The 12,423-nt window shown below is 34.0% G+C and overlaps 1 pseudogene; it reads right to left on the bottom strand.

Annotated features, from left to right (window-relative positions):
* Window positions 1–12,423, bottom strand: part of LOC136032148 (cell division cycle protein 20 homolog) — a 58,275-nt pseudogene that overhangs the window by 21,432 nt on the left and 24,420 nt on the right.

The raw sequence follows: 12,423 nt of genomic DNA on the forward strand, positions 1-12,423 counted from the left end.
TGTATAATTTGTATGGAGTAGGGAGTCTTTGAATGTTGCGTTGGGCAAAGGAGCTAAAATATTTTCCCTCAGTCCTTAAGGTGAGTACACACTACGATTTTTCTTTTTTATCCCTTTCAGCCTACAGGCTAGTCATTATTATATCAATTTTAATATTATTCTACACAATACATAAAGAAAAAAAAATATTTGCATGATTATCGCAAACTAATCAAATTTAGGAACATGAACTTTAAATGTTGTGATGAGCGAAGGGTCTTTGATGTTTTTTTCCAAGTCCTCATCGCATGATGATGGATTAATATTGGTTTAAGACTTAAGACAGTGTTTCCATTTTCCATCATTTGAAATTGTTAGGCAATTTTGACATTGTTTACAGTAATCATTCAAAATCAGTAGTATCGGTAAAACAGGAATAAAACTGTGTGGCATGTCAACAATGACAAAGAAAATAACCTTGAAGTCAGAAATGCATCATAAATAATTTTCTTGTTAAAAAGAGACAGTTTATAGAGACTCCTTATAAAAATTTAGATGGTGCTTACAATAATCATCAACAAGATCGGGGGGTCCAGAATTCTCTCAGGTGATTGAGGGATATGCCTTGTTGTCTTTTTCACAGTCGCTGGTGTCTTCGAGTTATGGTACAAAACCTTCAGCCGATTGACATGACCCTGAAATAAATTAGAAAAATTAACTTGCAATGGACGATTCGAAATTTACGAACCTCAATTAGAAAATTTGAAGAATTTCAATGTTCCAAACAAATTTGTTTTCGTCTTATTCTATTAGCTTTGTGTATTAGGATAAAACCATTTATTTTAAGAAATAAATGATTTATTTTGTGTCATTGAGAAAGTGAAGAGAAAATTGATTTCAAAAGTTTTTGCGTAGCCTCTACGTTAAAGAGCTAATTATTTCAATTTTCCTTTTCTTTCTTCCCTTTTTACCATCCTCGTTTTCTCTTTTTCCCTTTATTTTCCTTTAAAAAAAATAAAACTCCTTTCTCCCTTCGTTAGTATAGCTGGAAGAGATAATTTAACCTTTTCCTTTCCTTTTTATCGGTTGAAACAGTGTTATAAAACGATTTTAGAGTTTAACTTATACATTCTAAATAAGGAAAACCGGTCAATGCTGGTATTACCGGAACAATTTTTTTGGGTCACGAAACTATTGTTAATAGATGTATTTTGACTTTTTGAACATCTTTTCTCTCATGCAAAAATACCACAAACTCACCATTATGGAGTTCTTCCGGCCCAAATATTCTTGTGTTTATACAGATAGAATTGCAATCATTTCCGTTTTCGTTGATCGGAAATTTGAAATCGCTAACGTTATAAGACCGAAAATTGCTCTGTGGCTTTTAGAGACAATGTTTTGTTAGGTTAGGTTAGGTTGAGTTTTCGGTAGTTTTTTAAGAGAGAAAAGATGTTCAAAAAGTCAAAATGCATCTATTAACAATAGATTCATGACCCCAAAAAATTGTTCCGGTAATACCAACATTGACCGGAAAACCATTTGATAGAGATATTTATAAAGAGACTTGAGATATACAAAACACTGGTTAACATACGGTCATCCTTTGGGCCGGGATCCAAATGTCTCCCTAATTTGAAATGCTTCAAAAATAGAAGCTCAGGCCCAAGTAATTCTGATAGGATCCTTCAAAACTAATTCTAAGTGAACTCTCGCTACTTATTTCCAACACAGATCCCCTGCGGGGTTTCCAGACTCTGAGCTACAAAGACAAATCCAACTCAAACCTATTCACATTAACAAAGCAAATATGAAGAAGAAATGGGCAAATTCATTTGAATTTTACCGCTGAAAGGTTTATGTAAAGCCTACGAACAAGATAACAATTAGGAAGGCTTTCAAGACACAGTGATAACGCTCCAAAATATCCTAAAAAATTTGTGTATATACTGTGTATAGTCCTCTGAACAGAAACAAATAGGACGCTATCCAAGAGAAGGGGGATATGCTAGTAAAAGTGTGGTTCTAGAGTTATTACTTGGGAGGACTTGGAAAAAATACCCAAAAAATTGCAAAACAACAAGGCTGTTCTAATAGGCTTTTTGGAAAAATAAAGATATTCTAGTTAATATACTTGTTAATAAGAAGCATATTCTTTAAATATGGTGTAAAGATACAACAACGACTAACAACTCAGCATCTCACCAAGCCGCAAAAGGCCCTCACAGCTACGAACACTCCTTGTCCATCCCAATCTATTAAAAGCTCTGTACATCCTTCCAAAAAGTCCTTTCACCGATGCCATTCACCGATGACCTGCTTTTCATTTGACCCTAAATCATTTGCCGAAAACGACGATCTTTGGCAATTTTTCACCCGGTGAGGTCAATCTTTCTCTCATTAAAGACCTAAAAAACGAGGCATAACTACATTTTCGTTCAACTTACTGTTTGACGTAAGGTCAATAAGACGGGAACCCGAAGGTATAAATAGACGATTCGTCTGAAAAACATTTAACAAACCCTCCTGCGTCTTTCGGTGCACCCAAGTTTCCCGACTATACTTGATCACTGTCATCACTGCAGCTTCCAATGTTCTAATGTTGATTCGTAGGCTCATCTTTGTGTTCTTCCAAACTTTTCCCAACTGTGAAAAAATACCCTGGGCTTTGGCTATTCTACTTTTAGAATCTTCACTCCGTCCGCCATCTTTACTGATAATACAAGATAGGTAAGTGAAGTTATCGACTTCATCCATCTTCTTGTTACTCTACATCGCCTTTCATCTCCACTTATCCCAGTCTTAGCGATTTAGTCTCCTTGACATGAATTTTCCAACGTATTCATGCACCCTAAATCCTCAAAAATCCATTCATCTAGGAGACTTAAACTGTCAGCATAATCTAAGTCTAGGAGAGGTTTGCTTTCCAATTTGCTTCCATGCAGATCTACGAACTTACCCTTTTTCAAAAACCATATTCACAATCCTCGGTGGTTCCTTCTTAACTGCACAACCACAATATTTGAGAAAATCATTCACAACACTACCAAAAGGGCCTTATCAATTTTTTATTCTTTTGGTATTGTCTCTAATTTTTCCAGACAAAAAAAATATTTTCCATCACTTTCAAAGTGTCAAAAAACTTCCCATCCTTTTCTGTGTCATTTCCTGTAACTTCATCATGGTTTAGCAAATTCTCAAAACGTTCCATCCATCTTCTACATTGTCAAATTTTAGACTCTCTAGCTTAATATTGAACTGTTCCTGGAAAGTTTCTCTCAAATTCTCATCATGTAGTCTACCAACGTCATGGCATCCCGAAAAGTAGTTACCTAAATTTCAGCTTTAAATTAGCTTTAGACTAGACGGTGATCTTTACTTTAAACGTCAATAACAGCACTCCTATATACCCTAGTATTATAGACTCGGGAAAAGGAATGGTCCGGCACCACTGCAGGACAGGGACTAATACACCTTTTCAAGTCTACACGAAGTGTTTAACCTGGCTTAGAACCGGACATCAAGAAGTCCCTAGGATCTCCGGTATGAATGGCGGCTTTGTGCAATCCAGGGCCAATTTTGGTCACAACACGGATTTCAAAAAATTGGTAATGTTCTTTCATCATGAGGATTGAAAATCCTGAACAAGCAGTCCCACGCCAATTATCTCCGGCTCATTTTGTATTAATACCTACAAATGTTATACTGCTATGGCGAGGCAGTCCATAAGATATAATTTAGCTAGGAGGAATAACAATAATGAAAATTATGAGTATGAAATTTGGTAAAGGGGAAGAAACTTGTCATTTTAGAATAATTTTAATCACTGATATAAGTTAGCTGATAGCTGATATCAATATAATCAATATATCAATATAATTAGCTGATATCTGATATCAATATAATCAATATATCAATATAATTAGCTGATAGCTGATATCAATATAATCAATATATCAATATAATTAGCTGATAGCTGATATCAATATAATCAATATATCAATATAATTAGCTGATAGCTGATATCAATATAATCAATATATCAATATATCAATATAATTAGCCGATAAACCCAATTTTCTCTTAATTAACAACAGTTTTATAATATATTATATGGAAAAAAATCATGTTAAAATTTAACTTTTGGTGTGTATTTTAAACATTCAACAATATAGTTTAGAGTTTTTTTTCTTTATTTCCTTATTTTTAGTGCAACAAAAATGGACACTGGGAAACATGCCTCGGTCAGTATAGCCGGGACACTCGAGAGCAAAAAAAAAATATAGCGGGGAATAGTTGTTTTTTTTGCCATATTTCAATAAAAATACCAAAAACGATATTTTAGAATGAAATAAACGAAAAAAACACTTTTCTAATCTAGGGGAAGGGGCAAAATATCCTTTTGCTCTCCTCCTCCCATTTATGCCTCTGGTCTTCAAAGTAGAAAAGTTACGAGACCAAAATATGACCTTTTATATTGCATAATTAAGAGAAGACATATACTTGAAAACTTATTCCGGGGGAGAAAACTGGGGTTCGAACAAGATTGTTGCGTACGTAGCCTACTTAGATACATTCCTAGCTTTGAAAAAAGGTTTGATATACTACCTCTGGAGCGGCAGGTGGTTTCGTAGCATATGACAAAATTTTGACTTTATTCGTCTCCTTGCAATTCAAAACTTCTCCAATTAGCCGCTGTTGTTCTAATGTTGATGGGCTCAAAAGCTGGGAGTCAGTCTGGTTTTCTTGAAGGATCTAGACAAGAAAATAATAATAATTATGACTACAAAATTAAAAATTTCAATCAAGAAACAGAACAACTTATCTTTTGTCACCAACCAAAAAAATAGACATTTTTGTTCAGAATAAAAGGATATTTGTAGTAAGAGAAAAGATGACTGCTTTCTGTAAACCAGCAAAAAGGAAGACAAACAGACAAATTATAGATTAAAACACATGTTATCTTAAAAGCCAGTGTATCCAATTAACAAAGATTAACCTACTATCTAGTGGAGATTAGATGATTTTTTCTCGTAGGTAGGCTGGATGGGTAACAATCTTAAAAACAACAACAATAAAAACAACAGTAAAGAACAGGAGCCAAAATATTTAAGCGATAAATTTTTTTAAATACGTAGTATCTCTGTATTTTTTCCATAAGTTCAGGGTTGCGACCTGATAAAACAAAACTCCCTGTTTTACAACCGAAAAAAAACTATATTACCTTTTTAGAGCCTAATAGTATTCTCACAGCTTATCCCATTATATCTTTTTATTTAACAAAAAAACGTTTTTCCAACTAGAAGTAAGAAGCGACATGACATTCAGTAAAAAAAACCAAAGAGAAATTACTCGTATATGAAAGGGGCTGCAATACCTCGCTCTTTACGCTAAAGTTTAGCTCTATGTCACAACTCTACTTTTTAAAGTAATAAAAAACTTCAGCGTAAAGAGCAAGGTGTTCTTTTGATGTATCATTGGTATAAACATTTTGTTTTTTAGACATTTGGTTACTATTGAACCGCATCACTTGTTACTGCAGTTCGTTACCACTAACTATTTGATTCTCTCGTATTGTAATTTGCGCAGTACCAACAGTTCCAACTAGTGACGTGAACTGAGAGAGGGCCTTTATCCCCTAAATTCTTTCACATCCCTCCCCTAGATATTGAAAAAAACTTTTCTGTGGAGGGGACATTTTCATTGAAAGACAGTTTCTTTTTGATATTTTACATTGAAGAAATGAATAAAAAGACAAATTTGACTCCTCCTGATATTGAAAAAATACACTATTCCCCCCTAAATTTTTTTGAATTGACACCATTACTTCCAATATCTGTATCCTTCTTACAATACCCATTCTTCGATGTCTTTTTTATCAGAGCAGCTTTTTGGTTACTACAGACAATAAATATTACTATTTTCCCAAACAGGACAAAGTGAAAAATTTGAACAAGAAAAGTTTCAAAGTTTGGAAAATAGATAAACTAGTAAATATGGACAGTGTAAGACATATTCCTGAACATTTGAGGGGAGACGGGGTATTCCCTCAAACCTTTCGTCATTAACAATGGATTTTTTAAAGTTCTCTTAATACCTACAAAATAGTAGCAACTAGGATAATAGGAAAATGACTACTTTTGATGCCAGAATCAAAACACAAAGTGACTACGTGACATAATCATTGGATTAGGATTCCCTACTTTTCTAGATCTGGAGACATTACTTAAGGTTGGGGAAAAGTGGCACCAGAATTATTTGATTTTCTATAAAATCAAAGAATTTCTAGAAAATTTAAGCTACTCACACTCCTCCGTCCCAATGTATTAAAAGCGTTCCTCTTTTCGTTCTGCAAAGAAGCTTCAATTTCCCTTACATCTTTCCTTAAAGCCTTCTTTCACCCCACTCGAGGACGACCTCCTTTTTGTTTGGCCACAGATGATGGACCGGAAAGGACGATTTTCGACAATTGGTAATTAAAAACTTACACAACCAATTATAATCTTACAAAAGTAGGAAAAATTTGGATTTCAATTTTTAATGAAAGACCTCAATATGTAGTTACACAGTTTTTGGCTATCGAACTTAAAAGATAGCTAAAAAGACAGAATTAAAATAAAGAGAACTAGTTGGCAGCGAACTAAAAAAAGGAGAAACGTGGGTAAAAACCAGCACAAAATATGCTAAAAACGAACGGCAACTCACTGCTAAAGAAGAAGTAGCTTTCATTTGCAGATGTTGTCGTTTTTCGGAACCAACAATTTGGATGAAAAGCATTACAAAAATTTAAATAATTAATTGTACTTATTTAGTTTGCACGGTTCAATTTGGCAACACTGACGAGAATGTGGCACTGACCTAAGAACTACACGATTTTGAAACAACGAAAAGAAAAATATTTGAAAATCACTGTTTTTCCATGTGCTAGAAAGGTACCTCCGCAAATACACAGGCTTAGCTGAGGATCTAGCATAGGCTAGATCCTAGTCTAAATACTTTTCCTGAATAACAACCCTTGATATTAAAAGACAAAGAAGAATCAGGTGCTAAGTTCCGAATAGTAGGGAAAAAACTGACTAACCGACGTCATAAAAACCTAACAGTTAAAGCATAAATGTAGTAGATACTAAATTCAAAAAAGGAGAGGAAAAAATTACCAAAGTATGTGCAATATCGTATTGAGAGCCAATTCTGCTTGGAATAAATCTGTCACCAGTAATCCCATCTCGACCTGAAAGTTAAGAAAATTAAAGAGTAAATATTCAAACATAAAAGACAAATTCGGTCGATCTGCTGTCGTTCCAGAAGCACTATTAATGATGAACATTCATTGCTTCTGTTCTACAAAACCCTACTTGACTTAAGCCCCATCCGTCCTCAAAGATTTTTTTTGGCTTGTTCATTCACTATATTATTTGTCTTCAGCCAGGCAGGGAATTTGCGACAGTTTAAGTGCAGAGAGGTTGTCTTTCCATCTCTTCGGGGGCAACCTCTGGGACGATAACCATGCACATGACCATCGAAGTCTATTTTTGGTAGACCATGATTTTCTACCCGTTGGGTGTAACCTAGCCACCTGTTCGCCAGCAATATGGCTAGGCAAATTTGTTTCAAATACTGCTAGGCGACGTTAATCGTCTGCTTCGAGGGCCCATGACTCACACGCGTATATGGGAAAGAATATAATCAGTCTTTTGAAGTCTTTTTTTTCAGTGGTGACGACAAATTTTTGCTCTTCAAGATTGACATCAAGGCTTTAAAACTGGAGTTGGTAAGCGCCATACGTCTCTTAATATTCTTCCGAGTTCTGTGGAATACCAAAGCGAAGAAGGTAGTGCCACGGACCTTCTATTTATGTAAGGTCAAAAGCTTACTTCAATCGAAAATTTTTTTCGAAAAAGTTTTAATCGAAAAAGCTTTAATATAGACTGTGAATTGGTAACTTAAATACATGAGAGCCAGAAAAAGGTAGGATAAGCTTGTTTTGGTGTTACTTGGTTGTTCTACATTTGTTTGTTTTTTCATAGGCATATGTTTTGGGGTGATACCTAACACGGGGATACCATAGGGAATTTATGGTAGGCACGCCACTTGCCTGGGTAGAGAATTTAAAGTGCCGAAACCCTATAGGCAAGTGTGTATTCTCCTGGTGAGTCCTTGTGTTAGGTTGTTGCCTCTGAATTATTTGTCTTTGTTGTTTTTATTGTTTGGTAAATGACGACTTATACTTATTTATGACTGCCTGTCCATGGATTATTCTTTATGGTTGGTTGCATATGGCTATGCTGTTTTACCTATGTGATTGTATGGATGAGTAGGGTTAAGGCCTCATTCAAGTGTTGATATATATTAATCACTAATATAGGAAAACAGTCTTCCTTTTCTCCTTCTATCTTCCTTTTTTTTTAAATGTGTTTGTGCTGTTGCATTGGTGATTTCTCTTTTCATTATATATATATATATATATATATATATATATATATATATATATATATATATATATATATATATATATATATATATATATATATATATATATACGAGTGCTATTTGTGAAGTAAAATTTAAAGTCGGCAACCATGCTGTGAAACATATTTGTAAATTAAGTTCTATTCTACATACTACTAAATTTATGCTTTACATTAATTAAGCCGCAATTCCAGTCTAACTTGAAACTATTTGTCTTTTAAATTAATGCTAAGTTTTATCTGACACAGTTTGTATTAATAATTTAGGTTTGGCATTTAAGAAATTTCATGATTATCAGATAAAGTTAAAAAATATTAATTTGCAAAAAAGCACATATTTATCTCGAGGGTTTGTCAAAACGTCAAAACTTTCATGGGTTTCAGTTCTTGAGGTGAGTGCATCTTGGTTTTAAAAGTTCTGGAATATTTTAAACCTGTATGCAGAGGCGCCATTTGGGCCAAATCTTGGGGTGGGCATGAACTCCATTTTGGCCCCCCTCCCAACTTTCACGTAAGAAAAAATGCGAGTTTTGGCAGCACATCGATCGAATATTCTAAGTAAAAACTCATTTTCAGCACCCGTGTGTTGCATGGAAATGTACTGTAACCCAATGTGGAACTCAGCCACACTGACCTCTAAGATTAATTATAATATCAAAGATCATAACCAACGAGGTTGAGTGATTAAACTAAAGTGGAAAATTCAACCAGACTAAAGGCTGGCCCTCCTCAGCGAGAAACTTTCTTATTTAAGTAAACAATGAGTTGGTGAAAGTAATAGGCGTGCAGTAATTTCAAATCAATGGGACAGAATGAATTATATTGGACATAATGGATTATTATGACTGGCAAAGGGCCCTTTGTGGTGGAAGCTTGGGCACCCCTGAAAAATCTGAGGTGGGCATTTGCCCACCCCTGACCCCCCAAATGGCGCCTCTGCCTGTATGATGATGAATTGCGATGCTACTTTTAATTATTCCATTCCAGGTGATAGTATGAAAACATTAAAAAGAAAATTTATCAAACAGTTTGTGGTAACGAACTGTAGTAAGGAGCGACCCGGCTCAATAGTAAACGAAACTCTAAAAAACAGAATTTTGATGCTAGAAGATACATAAAAAAATCGAATTTTTATGCTGATTCTAGATATATAAGTTTCATCAAATTTAATCTTTGTCATCAAAAGTTACGAGCCTGAGAAAATTTGCCTTATTTTGGAAAATAGGGGAAAACACCCCCTAAAAGTCATAAAATCTTAACGAAAATCACACCATCGTGTTAAGCGTATAAGAGAACCCTAGAGCAAAAATTTCAAGCTCCTGTTTTCAAAAATGTGGAATTTCATATTTTTGGCCAGAAGACAGATCACGGGTGCGTGTTTATTTGTTTTTTTTTTTTTTGTTGTTTTTTTCCCCAGGGGTCATCGTATCGACCAAGTGGTCCTAAAATCTCGCAATAGGGCTCATTCTAACGGAAATGAAAAGTTCTAGTGTCCTTTTTAAGTGACCAAAAAAATTAGAGGGCACCTAGGCCCCCTCCCACGCTCATTTTTTTCCCAAAGTCAACGGATCCAAATTTTGAAATATCCTTTTTGTTCTGCATAGTCGAAAACCATATTAACTATGTCTTTGGAATGACTCACTCCCCCAGAGTCCATGGGGGAGGGGCAGCAAGTTACAAACTTTGTCGAGTGTTTGCATACAGTAATGGTTATTGGGAAGTGTACAGACGTTTTCAGGGGGATTTTTTTTGGTTTGGGGTAGGGTTGAGGGGAGGAGGCTATGTGGGAGGATCTTCTCATGGAGGAACATGTCATGAGGGAAGAGAAATTCAATGAAAAGGGCGCGGGATTTTCTAGCATTACTATAAAAAAAAACAATGAAAATATAAACACGAAAAAGTTTTTCAACTGAAAGTAAAGAGTAGCATTAAAACTTAAAACTAACAGAGATTATTACACATATGAGGGGTACTAAAAATTCTTTAGCATAAAGAGCGAGGTATTTAGGAGGAGGTAAATATCTTGCTCTTTATAATAAGTGTTTTTAGTAATTTCAACTACTTATTCGACGGCCTTTTTGATTCAGGGGTCATTCTTAAAGAATTGGGACAAAACTTAAGATTTAGTGTAAAAGGCGAGGTATTAACCCCTCATACACATAATAAAAATATAAGAGCATTAAAGTTTGTTACGTAAGTTAATTCTTAAGTTGCGTACATTTTTTACTAATAAAAACTTTCGTTAAAAATTAAAAGTTCTAGTTGCCTTTTTAAGTAGCCGAAAAATTGGAGGGCAACTAGGACTCCTTCCCCACCCCTTATTTCTCAAAATCGTCTGATCAAAACTAAGAGAAAGCAGTTTAGCCAAAAAAAATTAATATGCAAATTTCATTTTGATAATTAATGTGCGGAGAGCCATGCTATAGTTTCAGTTGTAAGCAAAAATCCCATCGTGTTTATTATCAAAAATGTCTGCTCAAGGTTAAAATTATAAAGGATTCTGAAACTAAAAGTCTCCCTCTAGAAAATTCTTTAACGTAACTACAATACAACGTTTTACCATATATCTATTACACTAAAAGAATCCAGATAGCATAGAAAAAGGGTTAAAATACGTTAACGGTTAAACAACCACCAATCATCTAACAGTCTATGAAATAGAGACCTAGTGTTCACTTACAATCCTTGTGAAAACAGCTATTTATTTAAAAAAAAATTATTTTTAATAAATTGAATAGATTTTAAATATAAATTAAATAAAATAATTTTATTATTTTAATTAATTTTCCTTATCAATTATTGATTAATTATTATTGTTTTAATTTAGCTAACTAAAAATTTATTTTAATTAATTTCTATTTAATTATTTTAACTAATTTTAATTTAATTAATTAAAAAATAGATTTTAATTTATTTCAAATAAAAAAAAAAATTTTTAATTTTATTTATTAAATAAAAAGGTGGATTCATTTTCCTCATCCAGTTCTATTCTGGTCGTAAGGCAGAATTCAACTAGAGTTGTTCATCAACTCCAATAATAGAAGGATGAAAAGAAGATGGAAGCAAAAACGTACTTTCAGCGAGGAAATCCAGCACGAAACTGCAAATGAACATTGATGGGTGACTTCCATCCACCTCCCATTCTCCTGATAATATTTGTTTAATGTGTATGTTATGAAAGTATGTTAAGCCTCTAACCTCCTCTCATCGATATCTTGTTGAACTTGAAGAGCTCTAGCTAAACTCTGCCTTATGATTGAAGTAGAGCTGGATGGAGAAACGTATGTTTTCAAAGAAGAAATTGTTGCTTTTATGAGGATGGGAGGTGAACATGAGTTCAACTACCGTCCTTTTGAAAATAGGCACGTTGCTCATGGCATGGAAGAAAAAGTCAAAGGAGCTTGCATAATCACATACTGTCTCCGGTCAAATGCCAGTTTACACTTTTTTAATAGCTTACTTGGTGATTTCCTTGGAGTTTTTGATGGTGTTTTATGTTTTCCATCATCTCCGTTTTTGTTTGGTGTCTTTGATGGCGCAATATTAGCTACATTACGACTTATATTCAGTGATGCATTGATTGAATTGTTGAATCTGAAAAAAAAAATATATAAACTTATATACTGGAAAATGCCAAGCTTCTACCAAACTGAAATAAGTTTTATTGCAAAGCACTACTACAGCACTGCTATACATATCTTGCACAAGATAAATAAAACAAAGCATTAAAATAAAAGATTATATGTAACTAGAAGTAAAGTCTATAAGACAACAAGCATAAAAAGAAGAAATACATTTTTTCACCCTGAAAAGATTATGTTATCTATATGTGTACCTTCTAACGACAAAAAACATCAAGTGCGGGGCCAGGATTTAAGATCCTATGATACACTCTACCAGCTGAATTAAATAAATTAAAAAATTCAACTGAAAATAAGGAGCAACAATAAAACTAAGACAAGCAGATATTATCTCA

This window comes from Artemia franciscana, chromosome 1, assembly GCF_032884065.1.
Source record: "Artemia franciscana chromosome 1, ASM3288406v1, whole genome shotgun sequence".
NCBI classification, from domain to species: Eukaryota; Metazoa; Arthropoda; class Branchiopoda; order Anostraca; family Artemiidae; genus Artemia; species Artemia franciscana.